General features: G+C 51.3%; 1 pseudogene; it reads right to left on the reverse strand.

Annotated features, from left to right (window-relative positions):
- Window positions 1–3,679: 3,679 nt before the first annotated feature.
- Window positions 3,680–16,867, reverse strand: part of LOC112892621 — a 153,368-nt pseudogene continuing 140,180 nt past the window's right edge.

The raw sequence follows: 16,867 nt of genomic DNA on the forward strand, positions 1-16,867 counted from the left end.
CGACCGGAAGTTCCTCTTCACCGGCGTCCAGGTCAACCCGCAGCCCGACGCCTAGAAGCTGATGCAAGATCCTCCGAATGCCGCCGCTGCCGCTCCCTTGCCAATACCGCTGCTGGCAAAGAAGGCCCCCTTGCCTGCGCGCGACTGCCGCCTTGCCCATGCCGCCACAACCCAGAGCGGCGTGCCCGCCGCCGTCCCGCTGGGTCCACCCGCCTCCTGCCCTGGCAAGAAGCCGTCTTGCCCGCGCGACGGCTGCCTTGCCCGCGACGCCGCAACCCAGGGCACGTGTGACTGCGGCGGCTCCGCTAGGTCCGTCCCCTGCCGGCACCACCAGGCACAAGTGCTAGGTCGGCGTCGCGGAGATGAGGAGGGGAGAAGAGGAGAGAGATAGAAGGGGAGGAGAGAGGGTGGGCACGAGGGAGGCGGCGGGTAGAGCACCGAGACCGCCGGCCGTCCCTTGCGGCGAATGGAGGACCGATGGGAGGAGAGGAGAGATGGAGGGGAGGAGAAGAGAGAGAGGACATTGAGTTAAGATAAAAGATATAGAGTTTTTTTTAAATATTTGTCACAATGGCACCACTAGTATGTCACGTCGGCTTTGATTGCTCGCGTGGCGCGTTTGGGATCTCGGATGGACCACTTAACACAGTTTAGGGATTTAAATGGACGATTTAAGAGTTTAGTGATCTAGATAAAACTGCGGGGCAATTTTGGAGACCATGCAATTTACTCTATCTCATGCATGCAAGGAGGCAGCAACGTCTCGTGCCACGGCCTGCACACAGTCTGAGAGCACGAAGTTGGTGGCCGGCCAGCGATCTTGCTGAGCGCGTCAACGGGGAGCTCGGCCAATGGTGGCGGGTGCCTAGCGCTCATATATAGTCATGAACTCATGATCCATATTCCTCAAGTTTTTATTTCTCGCAGAAATATGTGTGTTTTATTTGTGTAGAGTCAACATCGTCATTGTAGATTGGAATTCAACTGTATGAACTCCGAATGTTGTACTCTCCGCAGGAGCACCGGCCTCCTCGTTTCAATTACACCGCGGATGTACCGTGTTGGCGAATCACTGCATACCAACCTGAGCGTAGATCTCACTTGCGCAGGTGCTGGACCTGCTCTCGATCGCAATGAAAGGCGCAGCCATCATTCTGACCACTTTGAGCAAAGGGACTCCAATTTATGCCATTCCGGTCATGAACTGATTTTTTTATTTTTAGTTAAAAATTTAGCATATAATATACATATATGTATAACATATCATACTTTATAAAATCATATTTACCTTACAATGTGATATTGCACATATGGTCTGCGCCCGTAGCAACACACTGACATATTTGTGCTAGTATCTTTAATTTGTAGTTGTTTTCAAACACATGCTTTGCACACAAAACTTGAAAACTTGATCTGTATCACTTAATTTTGTTCATTGGTTTTTATGTATGATGTGATGGTTCCAACCTCTTTGTATTTGGCTGTGGGAAAATAAATCTTTGAACCCATATGTAACTGACTGAGAAATAATAAAAATTAGTTGAACCCACATTTGTCTTCTAACAATACTATTTCTTCGGCTGCAAAGCCCGCTCGAGATTTATTTTGATTATCATATATCTGTATTCTCATTAGTTTGTAAGTTTTGAATTCTTAACAAGATGGATCAGTCTACCATTGTGCAAAAGCAGGACACATGAATAAGCAAATGAAAAAGAGCATCGATGCATAGTAAATATGACAGTTTAATTAGTACGTTTTTTCTTAATTACATAATTAGTACAAAATGGGCTGATAGCAACCAACCATCTGAATTTCAAAAGACTCTGTACGTATGAAAGTGATCTTTTTCATTCATTTCCAAATTCTAACCATCACTAATATAGAATCCCTTAGTAGTTCTGGTTCCCAGCCCTCTTTGGTCGTGGTTATGGAACTAGGACTACGAATATGGGGCTAAAGACCTAGATTATTAGTCCCATTAGTCCCAGTTCCCATACCTGGGACTAAAGGTCTGTGGAAAGAAAAAAATTTACTCCATACCTAAGACTCGAATCCGAGACCCCTTGCCTCACGCACAACTTCTTTACTACCCCACGTACACATCACATGTGACTTTGAATGGGATGCTTTCCTTTTAAACTAACTCGTTAAGGACCCTTTAGTCCGGGTTGGAGCCACCAACCCGGGCTAAAGACCCTTTTAGTTTGGGTTGGAGCCACCAACCGGGGCTAAAGGGTCATTCTTTAGTCCCGGTTGGTGTTACCACCCGGGACTAAATGTTAGGACTTTTAGTCCCGGTTGGAGCCACCAAGCGGGACTAAAGAGTGACTTTTAGTCCTAGTTGATGGCTCCAACCGGGACTAAACCTCTACGCCGTCCCCTAGCCGTTGGAGTTGGGACTAAAGCTTTCATTAGTCTCGGGTCCAAAACTAGCCGGAATAAATGAGGAGGATGAAAGATAGTTTACGTAACAGTGCATCGAAGAAGTAATGTCGACACAGCTATCATTAGGCCAATTAGGATAAGACTCCATACCCCTCGGCTGCATGATCAACACAGGTGGGGAGAGCCTGCATGTTTTACTAGTTGTGCTAGCTTTCCATCACTATGCAATCCTTTGTTTTGCAATTGCACTTCTACAATGCAGAATATCTGAATGTTTGTATTGTGATCACATCATATGCAAAGCAGATGTGATATGCTTTTAGGTTTCCTTATGACACTACACACTGTTCCTCAAAGACGCGTGGTGTCATGAGAGCTTTTAAGGAATCATGTATCGTGAGCTCCATGTACGTATAGAGTATCCTCTTCACCTTACCTAGGTACAGGTACATGCTAATTCTTGGTTGATATCTTGTGGCATTTGACTATACAGTTCATTATCCTTAGTATTGATTTGTAATCACGATACCTCTTAATTAAAAACATTCCTCCTAAACTTCATGCTCCGTCCATAACCTCCTATTATTGTATTTTGTTTATGCCTTATTCTTGTAGGCCTTGCTTCTTATTTTCCGCACCAAAAACAATTGAAAACTAATCAAAATTTTTAACAAAATTGTCCCATTGTAATTTGAACAAATATTGTTCAAATTTAAACCTAACTTAGGTGCTGACTTCACTGGAAGTGAATACCATGGCCGTCCTGGTATTTATTTACAAATGTGTTATGGTACGGTACTCCGAATGCCTCTAGGAGTTAAGGGGTAAAATAAATTCAAGACACTAAATTTTAGAAGGGACAAATAATTAATGAAAGACAAAAAAGATAAGTAACAATTATCAAAAGAAAAAAATGCATAATTGGTTATCCCGGCATTTTGTTTCTCGAATCGAGTGCAGCTGTTTGGTTTTTAACCATCATACAAAAAATAGGAATAGAAGATCATTTTTTTCCTAAATATATATCTAGATATATATAGCTCAGAGCTAAGACTTGTAGAGTCATGTGTCTTCATAATATATTATATGTTACATTATAATCACTTCCAAAGTCATCAAAATATATTACATATAAATGCAACTACCACTTCTTAAAATAAATTTCATCTATCACGTGTCATTAAAATATGTTACGTACATATAATGCAACTCACATGCAAGTATTAGGTACATGCCATGATAGGGCACTGTCAACAAAATATGTAACCCTGTCACGTATAAGGTACTACAGCTAAATTATGTCAATATGCATGTGCATCTATCATGTTACACGAAAGTTAGAACTAAGCACCTGTCAACTGTCATGAAAGGGTTTGAAAAGGTCTCGGTTTAGCTTATACAATGCATGTAAGTGTTGCATACCAATATATTCATTTTTAATTTCCAAGTTTGTCATACACCTTGCATTAGATTGCCTTGTCACGCACAATCACGTTAGGGTGGTTATTATCACGTTAGGTTAGTTAGATCTAATAGCGGGTATATAATATTCCTTATTATTTATCTTATCTTCTATATAGAAAAATAGAAACAAGTATAATAATTGTTTTCATCTATTACTTCATAAGAGGTAGTAAGTCATATTGTTTTAATCCTACTAGTAATATTGCACGACACGCATGTGCTGTGTTTTAATATGGTAAAAAAAAGTTGTGAAGGATCAGATTGGTTTGGAATGGAGCCCCAACGGGAGAAGCCTCATTTGCCGAGTACCTAACACACTCGGCAAAACAACAAAAGCACTCGGCAAACCCTTTGCCGAGTGTCGGCAAAGAGGAAACGGCAAAGAAAGGGTCAGCAAAGGTCTCTTTACCGAGTGTTTTTTATCGGGCACTCGGCAAAGATTTTGCCTGAGAGAAGTACTCTGCAAAGTGTATGCTTTTTACCGAGTGCTGGTGCAGTGATACTCGAAAAGCGTATGCTCTTTGCCGACTGCTCGTGGAGTGACACTTATTTGCCGAGGAAGAGGAAGGCGAAGCCGCCGGCTGATGGAAGTTAAGCTGTGCCGCCGGCAGCAGGCTGCTCAGCAGGTTCCAGTCGACCGCCGACGACTCCGCCGCAGACTGCTCGTAGCTCTGGCCAGCGTCCTCGAGGGCTGGGCTCTGGAGCGGCGGCATGTCAGCGAGGAGATGCACCTGCAGCTTGGACTCCGCTGCGAGGCTGTGGTGGTCATGAAGCGCCGGAGCTGCAACGCCGCTCATCAGCAGCCGCGCGTGTGTGGCGGCGTTGGAGCAGTCGTAGTAGTAGGTGGGCACGCTAGGGGTAGCCGGCCGGGAAGCTGCCGGCGTAGCAGCCGTGTCTCTGCTGCTGGTTGGGCATCGGCTTCTGGAAGGCGCGGCAGACCAACCATCCTTCCTCCTGCACGCAAATAAAACCAATGCAAATAAATTCAGTCGACGATGGCAACTAGTAAAACTTGAATTCATTTGCAGATAAATTAAATCCAATTAAATTTGTACGACCTGCGCTGGCGCGTGCTCGTTGTTTTGCAGCCGGTACTCGTGGATGATCCAGTCGGTTGCCGTTGGGCGCGCGGCCGCGGTAGAAGACAAGCGTCTTCCTCGTGCCGATGACGCTGAGGGCGGCGGACCTGGAGGAGAGCACGGGCTTGTCCCTGCCGGTGGCCTTCCAGAAGCCAGCGGTGGCGCGGTTGGTGCGCGTGCCGCAGGGGTACTTGCGGTCCTTGTAGCCGAAGTAGTACTCTGTGGGCGGGGGCCGGGGCACAAGTGACCCTCTGTGGCACAATCAATCCGCTTAAATTATTTCAGTTCAAGTGCGCTAGTCATCGCTATATAGACGATACTAACTCAACGCACTTCAAACGGAATAACCCATTGGCCTGTCGGGTCTCCGCCCGATACAACCACGGTTCAACAGAATCGAAGTAGGTTTACCTCGCACGAAGGCGAGTTTACAATCACACCACAGCTCACCAACTTTTAATTCGCAGGATAATTAAACATTATTACAAAACTGTTTTGAAGCTTAAAGTAGCTTATAGAGATGTTGTTTAAAACAACAAGCTAAACAAGCTTGTTCAGAGTCACAACGGAAGAAATTAACACGCAACTACACACGTCGCGAAAGTTTAAAACAACAAGCTAAACAAGGCTGGACTATCCGTTTGGTTCACACAGACCATACCTGAAAGATAAACTAGCAAGACTGAGTATACTAATACTCAGCAAGACTTACCCATTTCATGGTATACTTTGCCATGTAACTAGACTTATGAAGGCTTGTAATGATTCCGGATTGTCGGTGTTTAACCGGCTGCCCACCGAGGGATATGCCCAAGGTGGTAAGTTTTGGGTGAGGAGACGCCGAGATCAGGAACTCGAAGGTGCAAGGAACACAAGACTTAGACAGGTTCGGGCCGCACGGAGCGTAACACCCTACGTCCTGTATGGTTTGTATTGCCTTTGATGTAGAATGACCTAATGATCTTCTGTTTTTAGGGGGGGTTCCCTGACCTCCCTTATATATCCGAGAGATCAGAGCTACAAAGATGCTAACCAACTCCCGTCGAGGGATCACACCAGAACATATCTCGAGTAGATCCTCTCCGTAGATACTCTCCGTGTTGGTTAGCTCTATCTCCTATTTAAACGGGATAAGAAAGAGATAAACAAAATGAATAAGAGATAAGACGGGCTTAATCTCTTAAACTTCGTAACGTGCCCAGCCCAGTGGCCCCGGGTCTGACAAGCCCCCGAGCTCTTCGTAGCTGAGTACTGCAGGCTTATCGAGTACTTTCGAAGCAGTCTTCGACTTCTTCCGAAGCTTCGTCTTGAAGTCCTTCTTCGAGTACTTGCCTGGCTGCATCGAAGCTATAAGGTGCTCAAGCCCCGAATTTTTGTGATGGTGTGCGATTTAAAAATCGCACTCCATATGGAGTAGCCCCCGAGCCTTAGGTTGAATCGGAGAATCAGGCTGAGGGTCCCATTAATCTGTAATCCTCCTTATCCTTCAAAGAAATTTGAAAAATAAGTAGTCAATGCCACGTACCCCACAGCCCCCGAGCCTTAAATCCAAATCACACAAAATTGGAGGTAAGGGTCCAAAAATCGTGGCATAAAGGCTAAACAATGACACGTTAAGGGGAGATCAAAGTGATGATACAAATGATGTAATTAGACCAAAGATTCGAAAAACCCCTTTTTTCGGGCTAAGTAGCCCTGAAAAAATGATTAATCGAATCTTTAATCCAATCAGATCACCAAATGACCCCTCACCTTCGGAATATTCCACAAAACGACTCTTGAACTTCAGAACAGTAACTTTTCCCTATCCCGCTGGTTACTTAACCCTACGGCAAGAGGAGGGAAAATTGTGTTTGCAGTCCGCATTCCGCCAAAAACCACCAAAGCCCCAATCTGAGCCAAACGCCGCCGCCGTCCCCTCAAGGAGATCCTCCCGCTCCAACCTCCCACCCCTCTCCCTGCAGCCCCCGAGCATCTCGTGGCTTAGCGCATCGGAGATGGCGTCCAAGAAGTCGGAGATTGGGGGGAAGAAGAAAGAGGCGGAGCCGTCGACCGCGGAGTGGACACACAGTAAGTGCTCCCTCAACAATCTGAACAAACTAGTTTCCGAGGGGTTGCTGCAAGAGAAAAACCTTGTTAACTGGCGCCCCTCTTTCCGTGAACCTTTCCCTATGGAGAATGTCGACGAAATCGTGACATTCTTCCATTTTGCCGAACGGGGATTGGCCCTCCCCACTTGTTCCTTCTTTCGTGGCCTTCTTTATTATTACGGGCTTGAGCTCCATCACCTCAACCCCAATTCCATTTGCCATGTTTCCATTTTCATCCACTTCTGCGAAGCATTTCTCGGAATCGAGCCCCACTAGGATCTATTCCGTTTCCTCTTCTACGTCAAGCCCCAGCGTACCACAAAGAAACTTGCTGTAGTGGGGGGCGCCGGCATCCAACTGCGTCAGCAGGCCGGCAAGAAATACCTTTCCTACAAATTCCCCTCAAACCTTCCTGGGTGGAAAAACCAGTGGTTTTACATTGAAAACCATGCTCCCCAACTCCCGACGAAGTCGAACAGACCACCTGTGGTGAGGGGGGAATGGAACCTTGAACCCTCCGGCATGGAGATGATACAGGTCAGAGAATTGCTGGAGGCCATCGAGGCACAGAAGAAGGAGGGAGTGACCGGCGCCTCCGTCATGTTCTCATTTTACAAGCGCCGCGTCCAACCCATCCAACAGCGCTGTTGCCTGGGCTTCGAGTACACCGGCCCCGCTAACCCTTCTCGCATGTGCACAGAGGAGGTGCCAGACGAAGTCGCGCTCCAGCGAGTTCAGCGGGTGCTGCTGGACGTGAACGCCGTGCCGTACATGCCCACCTTGTTCTCCGCGCGAAATCCGCCCCCGCCGGTAAGTATTCGACTTCTTTCACTGAAGAAATCCACTACTGCACCGATACTGAACTGAAGAACTTTCTGCAGGGACACTCGGAGCTGTACTGCAGCTACCCGCCACAGCCGGACCTCCCCCGAGCGTATCACCTCCTCCCTTCTGCAGCCACGGCACCCAAGAAGGCTCGCCTTGCTGCAGCTCAAGGCAGCAGCGAGTCCGCCGAACGCGTGGACTCGTAGGCAGGAGGAGAAGCCGAAGGAGAACCGCGCCCTGCTGCTGCCCCGGCGGCCAAGAAGGCTCGCCTTGCCGCGGCCCAAGGCAGCAGCGAGTCCGTCGAATGCGTGGACTCGCATGCGGAAGGAGGAGCCAAAGGGGAACCGCACCGGGACAACTCCTCCGACCAGAGCGTGGAGTTGGCCGGCTCTCTACCTCCGGTGCCAAAGGGCCAGCGGCAAGTGCGCAAACGCAAGGCGCAAGAAGACGAGTCCTCCAGTTATCGAATTGTTGTTTTGGCGAGTTGCTAAGTATCAATGAGGCTGAGTACTTACAGCATCCACTTATAGTCTCCCTGCTCTGCCACCCGGGACCGAGCTCGAAAGGGTGGAGACGGGCCCATCCGCCAGCGATGCAGTGACTATTGCCGTGGCAGGGGCCCCTCAAACGGCCGACCGAGCCTCGCCACCGGCAACAGATGCTCCTCGACGGGGCTGGCGGGTGAAGAAAGCCGCCAAAAAGAAGTCGACACTGTGAGTTTTTCTTTGGCTGCTTGAAGATCTTGCTCTTGCCCACTTGGGTAATAACGACTTTGCCATTATCAGGGCTGCGAGCGCGGTGCAGCTTTGGCTGGATCCGGGCGCGGCTACTGCAGCCCTGGAGCCAGCGTCCCGGGCTGAACCCTCCGGTGTGGAACCGGACCCAGCTGCTGCGGCCTCCGAGCCCCCGGCGTCTGGAGAACAAGTGCCCGCGGAGTTGGCCCCTGAGACAGATGCAGCGCTTCCTGACTTGCCGCCTCCCGAGCCCCGACCAGAAGGAGCCGGACCTGGTGGCGGAGAACAAGTCGTGACCCCTGATGCCGCTCCTACCGATGGCACAGGTACGCGCTTACCTGCCCGCGACTGGTTACCGAGGTCTGGGCACAATGTGTTGACTACATTGTATACTTGCAGGTGTCCCGCAGCCGTCGTCCGGAGATACCGCCGGGCCCTCGGGGAGCCCCCGTGAGGTGCTGAGGACCGAGCCAGGGTACCAGAACATCATCACCACCGACCTGGTGGACGACCTCCTGCTGACGGCCGAAAATCTGAAGACTTTCAAGAGCACCTTCAAGGAGCTATACGACTTCTCCATGGTAATACTCGGGTAATGTTCCAGATGTGCTCATTGGTGAGTTGATTGTGACTCAATCTCCGCCTTTTGTGCAGCATGTAATCACCAAGTCCCAGAAGAAGTCGGAGAAACTCCGCGCGGTTGTGAGTGACGCGCGAGAGTTAGCTGCCCTGAACAAACGTATCTCCAAGGAGAAGACGAAGAATTGCTATCTGCAGCGAGAGCTTGATGTACTGAAGCAAGAAAGGACTCAAGAGACCTAGCTGCTCAAGAATGACGTGAAGAATATGCTGTATCGTTGTACAGATGAAGTCGAAAGGCTGCAGAAGGTGGTTGGCAATACTGAACGTCAGTTCGTCGACTGCCTTCAGCAGGTCAAAACGCTGGGCGAGAAGAACGAGCAACAGCACCAGGAGCTGGAGGACCTCCGGGGAGCCGCCCAGGAGCTGGTGGATATGGTGGATCCGCTGGAAGAAGGCGAAGCAGGCCCGCGGCCCCTGCTGGAGCGACTCCGCGAGGCCCCGAAGAAAATGCTGAAGTTCCTATCCGAAGCTCCAGTTGCGTGCGTGAGTAATGCCCTCGCCTATGTAAAGTCCTTCGTGCCAAATGCGCAGCTGAGCATCTTTGCGCAAGGGATGGCGGCGGACTGCACAGACGAGCGATTCAAAGAGTACTTGCAAGAGGCCCAACCTGTAGCGGAGCAAATTGTACACAATGTACTACAGGATTAGGGTGTATGAAACAATTAATCATTCTTGTATGTAAATGCTTTACTCGACATCTCTACTTGTTTGCGTGTCTTAGCTGGATTGGGATCTAGGCTGACGAGACTCAAGTAGTAGACGCCTCCCTGGGTGCAACGACCCGAAGGGCAGCGAGTACTCGTCTAACAGAATAGCCACAACTCGATCGAGCGGGTCTAAACTTGTTAGGAAAGAACGCGAGCATCGTCGCGGGGTTGCCGTGCATAGGGCTTAAAAATAAGACTGTCCCGAGTGCGGCGGACGGGGTGTAGTCGAAGGTCGCTCCTGCTGTGAGCGTGCTCCGTAAGCTGGAGAAGACCCGGACGGACGGATCAAGCTTGCAAGGAGCGAGTGCGGGCAGCGCCACGAGCTTGCCATTCCTTTTGGCAAAAACAAGACTGTTCTGAGTGCAGCCACTCAGGATGTAGTCGATGTGGCTCTTTATGCGAGCCTTTCCAACGTACTAGGTGTAAGCCAGTCGAGCGGATCGACTGTGTTGGAAAAAGTGCGACTGCTGTCGCGTGCGACCATCCAAGGTCACGGCGGAACTCGATATGCCGAGGAGTTAGCCGGAGCCGAGGGCTCTGTCAGAAACGAAAGTCGAAGGGGGATGACCGTGGCCGTAGCCCCCGCGTCATGCGCGACAAGAAGTCGATATATATATGTTTGCATGTGACACTAGCCATCGTGGGAGTAAGAAGGCATGTACAACCCGAGTCGTGTGGCTCATGGCCTCCAAAGTGATTCGGGAAAAGGAGATCTTCTGAGCCCCCGGGGAATTAGCGATCACCGGGCCTCGACTTAAGGGTAGAACTTGCGCAGGTTCTGAACGTTCCAGGAGTTTGGGACTTTGCGACCCTCGGGGAATTGTAGTCGATAAGACCCTGGCCTTGTGACCTGCTTGACGACGAATGGGCCCTCCCACCTTGAATTGAGCTTGTGGAGGCCGGACTCGTCCTGAATACGGCGCAAGACCAAATCACCGACGCTGAATGACCGCTCCCTGATGTTGCGATCATGGTATCGCCGGATCCCCTACAGGTACCGGGCTGACTGAACAAGGGCGGTACAGCGAGCTTCTTCCACAGAATCGAGCTCTAGCTGCCGCGCCTCGTCCGCCTTGCCTTCACTGTACATTTCGACCCTTGGAGACTTCCACATGATATCGGCTGGTAGAATAGCTTCGGATCCATACACGAGGAAAAAGGGTGTTTGTCCTGTGGCTTTGGACGGCTGAGTCCGAAGCCCCCAGATGACATGTGGCAACTCATGCACCCATTTGCCTCCCTTCTTGCTGTTTTCATCATAAAGTCTCTTCTTGAGGCCGTCAATGATCAAGCCGTTCGCCCTTTCGACTTGTCCGTTAGCCTTGGGGTGTGCAACCGAGACATATTTAACTTCAATGCAAGCATTCTCGCAGAACTCCCAGAACTGGTTCGCCGTGAAGTTTGACCCTAAGTCCGTGATGATGGAGTTGGGGAAGCCGAAGCGATGCATAATATCTGTGATGAAGTCGACGACCCGGTCTGGCGTGAGCTTGGCTATCGGCTTGTACTCGATCCACTTAGTGAACTTGTCGATAGCCACCAGAACATGGGTGAAGCCACCTGGTGCCGTCGTGAAGGGCCCGATCATGTCAAGGCTCCAACAGGCAAAAGGCCAGGATGGCGGTATGGTGATGAGGCTATGAGCTGGGACATGTGTCTGTTTGCCGAAGAATTGACAATTTTGGCACCTGCGCACGAGATCCTCCGCGTCGGTGACTGCAGTGGGCCACCAGAAGCCGGCCCTGTATGCTTTCCCAACCAGCGTTCTTGAAGCCGCATGGTTGCCGCAAACGCCTTCGTGGATCTCCCGCAGTATGTCGTAACCATCTTCCTTCGTGACGCACTTCATGAGAACTCCTGACCGAGCGCCACGCCGGTAGAGCTTGCCGTTGACCAGGGCGAAGCCCTTGCTTCTTCGCAAGACGCGTACCGCTTCTGCACTCTTGGTGTCAATTCCCGCTGGTAGCCGTTGGTCTTGAATGAAGTCGATAAAGGCCGCTCGCCAGTCCTCCCCCAGCACCATAACCTCTCGATCGGGTTGTTGGGAACCCGAGTCGATGGTTACCTGCGGAGAAGGCTTGATGGATGGCTGATCAAGCTCCTGGATGAAAACCCCCGGCGGGACTTGAGCGCGCGTTGACCCCAACTTGGAAAGGATATCTGCACCAACATTGTGCTCCTGTAGCACATGGTGAAGCTCCAAGCCGGAAAACTTGCTTTCCAGCTTGCGCACTTCTTGTACGTATGCATCCATTGTCTCCTTGTTGCAGTCCCATTCCTTATTTACCTGCTGAACAACAAGAAGAGAATCGCCATATACGAGTAGTCGCTTGATCCCTAGTGATATCGCCAAACGAAGCCCGTGAAGCAAGGCTTCATACTCGGCTTCATTATTGGATACCTTCCATAGGATCTGAAGGATGTACTTCAGTTGTTCGCCACGTGGGGAGATGAGCAAAACACCAGCGCCCCCGCCGTCGAGCTTGAGGGACCCATCAAAATACATGGTCCAGTGCTCTGGCTTGTCCACTGGGGTTGGGACTTGATTCTCCCTCCATTTAGCCATGAAGTCGACTAGAGCCTGTGACTTGATTGTAGTGCGGGGCTTGAAGTCGATTGACAAAGCCCCCAGTTCCACTGCCCACTTAGATATGCATCCCGTGGCATCTTGATTATGGAGAATATCCGCCAGCGGGAAATCCGTAATCACAGTGATCTTGTATTCATTGAAGTAATGGTGCAACTTTCTTGATGTAATTAAAATTGCATATAAGAGCTTTTGAACAGCTGGATACCATACCTTTGATTCAGAGAGGACCTCGCTGACGAAGTAGACAGGCCTCTGCACTCCAAACGCATGGCCTTCTTCGCCTCGCTCGACTACAATAGCACTGCTGACAACGTGGGTTGTCGCCGCGATGTAGAGTAGTAGATCCTCTTCCGGTAGCGGAGCTATAAGGATCGGAGGTGACTGGAGGTGAATTTTCAAGTCTTGTAGAGCCCGCTCGGCCTCCTCCGTCCATTGAAACTTGTCTTGGCGTTTTAGGAGCTTGAAGAAAGGTAGTCCTGTTCAGGGAGTCGGGAGATGAACCTGTTCAGGGCCGCCATACAACCTGTCAGCTTCTGCACATCCTTGATTGTGGCCGGAGCCTCCATATCAGTAATGGCCATGATCTTTACAGGGTTGGCTTCGATGCCCCGGTTGCTGACGATGAACCCGAGCAATTTCCCTGAAGGTACTCCGAAAATGCACTTGGTGGGATTGAGTTTCCACCGATATCTGTGTAGACTGCTAAATGTTTCTTCCAAGTCTGCGATCAAGTTATCGGAATCCCTGGTCTTGATGACCACGTCATCCACATAGGCCTCAACATTCCGGTGCAGCTGATCTGCGAAACACATCTGGATCGCACGTTGGTATGTTGCTCCTGCATTTTTCAACCCGAAGGACATTGTTTTGTAAGCGTAAGTCCCGTACGGGGTGATGAAAGCAGTCTTGATTTGGTCCTCCTCCTTGAGCGCAATCTGATGATACCCTGAGTAACAATCAAGAAAACAAAGAAGGACACACCCAGCCGTCGAATCGACAACATGGTCAATGCGCGGCAGCCCAAAATGATATTTTGGGCAATGCTTGTTGAGATCGGTGTAGTCGACACACATTCTCCATTCATTGTTCTTTTTCTTTACAAGGACGGGATTCGCTACCCAATCTGGATGGATTACTTCTTTAATGAATCCAGCCGCGAGAAGTTTAGCGATCTCCCGTTTAATGGCCTCACGCTTGTCGTGGGCAAACCTCCGCAGGCGTTGCTTCTTAGGCGTAGCCGTCGGGTGTACATTCAAAGCATGCTCGATCAACTCCCTGGGCACCCCTGGCATATCCGCTGGTTTCCACGCGAATATGTCTCGGTTAGCCCGAAGAAAGCTGATGAGCGCGAGTTCCTATTTGTCACCCAAGCCCGCACCGATGATGGCCGTCTTGGATGAATCTCCCTCCTGGAGCTGGATCATCTTGAGGGCCACATCATTAGTCGACTGGATGCTCGACTTGTTGGCCTTCTTGGAAGGAATCTCCAGCCCGGTCTGGTAGAGCTGCTGCGCGGCCGCGAATACTTCTCCCGAAGCATCTGGCACGCGAGTAGTCGAAACGTACTGGATCGCCTCCTGATTGCAGTCGTACGACTTCTTCAAGTCACCGCGGAGGGTGAGCACTCCACCGAGTCCTGGCATCTTAAGAAGCAGATAGACATAATGCGGCACTGCCATGAACTTGGCAAGTGCCGGTCGACCCAGTATTGCATGGTAAGAAGAGTCAAAAGTAGCCACTTCGAACTTGATGAATTCAGTATGATAATTCTCCCGCGTGCCGAAGGTGACTGGGAGGACCACCGTACCAACCGGGTGCGCCGCATTACCTGGGACGATGCCGTAGAAGGGGACTTGCTGGGAACCAGCATATCCTTGAAATCCAAACCCATCTTCTTCAAAGTGCTGATGAAGATGAGATTGAGCCCACTCCCGCCATCGATCAGGACCTTTGTAAGCTTGACCTCCGCCACCACAGGATCCAGGACCAAGGGAAACTTACCGGGCTCGGAAAAGCTCGTCCACTGGTCATCAAAAGAGAACGAGATGGGGACCTCCGACCAACGGAGTGGTCGTGGTACCGCCGGCTCAATGGACAAGATCTCCCGAAGACGCAGCTTCTGGTCCCGCCTGGAACCGAAATCCTCATCTCCTCCGAAGATAATGTTGACGACCTTCGAGGCATCCTGGAACTTCGGATTGCGCCCCTGGTCGTCGTGGTCATCATCCTCGGGTTCTTTGTCAGCAGGCTTCTTATTCTTCTTTCCACCACCGGCGTTACTGAACGTCCTCCGAAGGTGGTAGAAGTCAATGGCGGCATGGCTAGCGCCCGGATGCCATGGGCACTTCTTCTGCAGGAGTTTCTCGAACTCCTCCTGTGTCGTCGACTTCTTGCCCTGTGAAGGACGATCGATAGCCGCGATGACATCATCTGGCTTTCGTTTCCGGGGTGGCCCGGAAAAGTCCCGCTGGCCTTTATCGCTGCGGTTGTTGTTTGGGCGTCGCAGATTGTTATCGTGGCGCCGCGGGAACCACTCCCGCATCTTCTCCTCCTGCTCGGACCAATCGTGCATCATATCATGAAGGCCAGCAACAGTTTTCGGCCTGTTCCGCCTGAAGTCTCTGTATATGCTCGGGTCGGTGATGCCGTTATAAAAACAGTCGATGATGTCCTCCTCCGAGATGTTCGCGATGGTGGCGCGGACGTCGAAGAAGCGACGCGTGTAGGACCGCAGGAGCTCGTTGTGTTCTTGCTTGCACTGGGAAAGATCATGTCAAGTACCTGCACGAGCAATCGCTCCCTGGAAATTGTCGATGAAGACCTTCTTAAGTCGTTCCCAGGAGTCGATAGAGTTGCTGCCGAGGCTCTCCAGCCAAGTGAGCGGCGCAGGATCCAAAGCCATCGGGAAGTAGACGACTTTGGTAACGTTTGAGCCCCCTGCTACCTCGATAGCCGTGGAGTAACAACGGAGCCACTGCTGAGGAGCCTGCTTGCCGTCGTACTTGGTGATGCCAATGGGTTTGAAACCCTCTGGGTACTTGTAGCTGCTGAAACGTGCAGAGAAAGCAGGAAATCGATCACTACAGTCAGTACCTTCGTTTTCAACTTCTTCACGGGTCTTGCGCCTGGAAGAAATCACGGTCCGCGCATCGCGGCCTTCATTGATGTGCTGGCGCAGATCCTCAGGAGGAAGTCGATGATTGACTTGTCGTGGCTGACCCCCTTGCGGTGGCTGCTGCCTCCCGCCAGGGGTCTGGCTCCCGCGAGCGTTGTCGTTGCTGGGCTGGTGTCGAGGACGGCTACCAGCCGTTCGGCTGTGAGCCTGGCTCCGGCTCTCACCCACGCGCTCCTCCCTGATGGTGGGCGCTGGGTTGTGCTGATCCAACTGGATCCAGGCCCTCTGTGCATAAAGGAGCGCTTGACGCACTTCCGGATCATGGCTGCGCTCGAGGATGGCCGTTACCCTGGCGATGTTGGCCACCGGAGTCCGGAAACCCTGCTCACTTACGGTGGCAAACTCAGGATCGAGCTCGCGATGCATAGATCGCCTTCGCTCGTTGGCCCTCCTCCGCCGGATCGCACGGGCCCTGTTCCTGGCCCTCCGCGCTTCACGATCGGCATCGTTCTCGTCAGCGGCGTCGGCTGTGATCTCATCCTCAGAGATCGCTTCAAAGTTGACGATGAGGAGGTCCTCATCGCCCTCGCCTTCTTCGGCCATCAGCACCTGGCGGGAGGAAAGCTCATGAGAACTTTCGTCGACTAGTTCAGTCGACCCCTCCGCCACGGTGGCCAAAGGCCTGCCCTCTTGAAAAGGCAAGGGCTCAAGGTGGGCCACGAGTCGACCTTCTACCTCGAGTAGATTGGGGAGTGGCATGCCCCTCCAGTGCACCACGTGCCCCTCCGATAGAGAGGTGACCACCAAATCACCGGTACCGGAACAACCCGAAGCCCCCGACACGCGGTGGCTTCAAGCTTTCCGACCTGGAGTAGCAAGTCCAGGTCCTTCTCTAACATGGAGAGGGACCCAGAGGCGTTGGCCTCGTGAAGGTCAGTGGCCGATTCGCACAAGCCGAGTTGAGATCGGTTATGCAGATCCCTAGATTGGAACGAGTCCAAACCAGGGGGAATTGCCGCAACACCAGAAGAAGTCGAGGCTGGAGCGGACTCCATCTCGATCTATGCTGCGGAAGTGTGGAGCGGCAAGTTGTCGAGCCCGTCGACGAACTTGTCGAGGTCGCTGCGGAGATCCGCAACGGGGGTCTTTGGCTTCATGTCGACGAGGAATCGCCGGAAACTGCCCGCACCATCTGCGACGCAGGCCCATGAACCAAAAACGAATGTCGTGCCC

The sequence above is a fragment of the Panicum hallii genome, chromosome 5, assembly GCF_002211085.1.
Source record: "Panicum hallii strain FIL2 chromosome 5, PHallii_v3.1, whole genome shotgun sequence".
Lineage (NCBI taxonomy): Eukaryota > Viridiplantae > Streptophyta > Magnoliopsida > Poales > Poaceae > Panicum > Panicum hallii.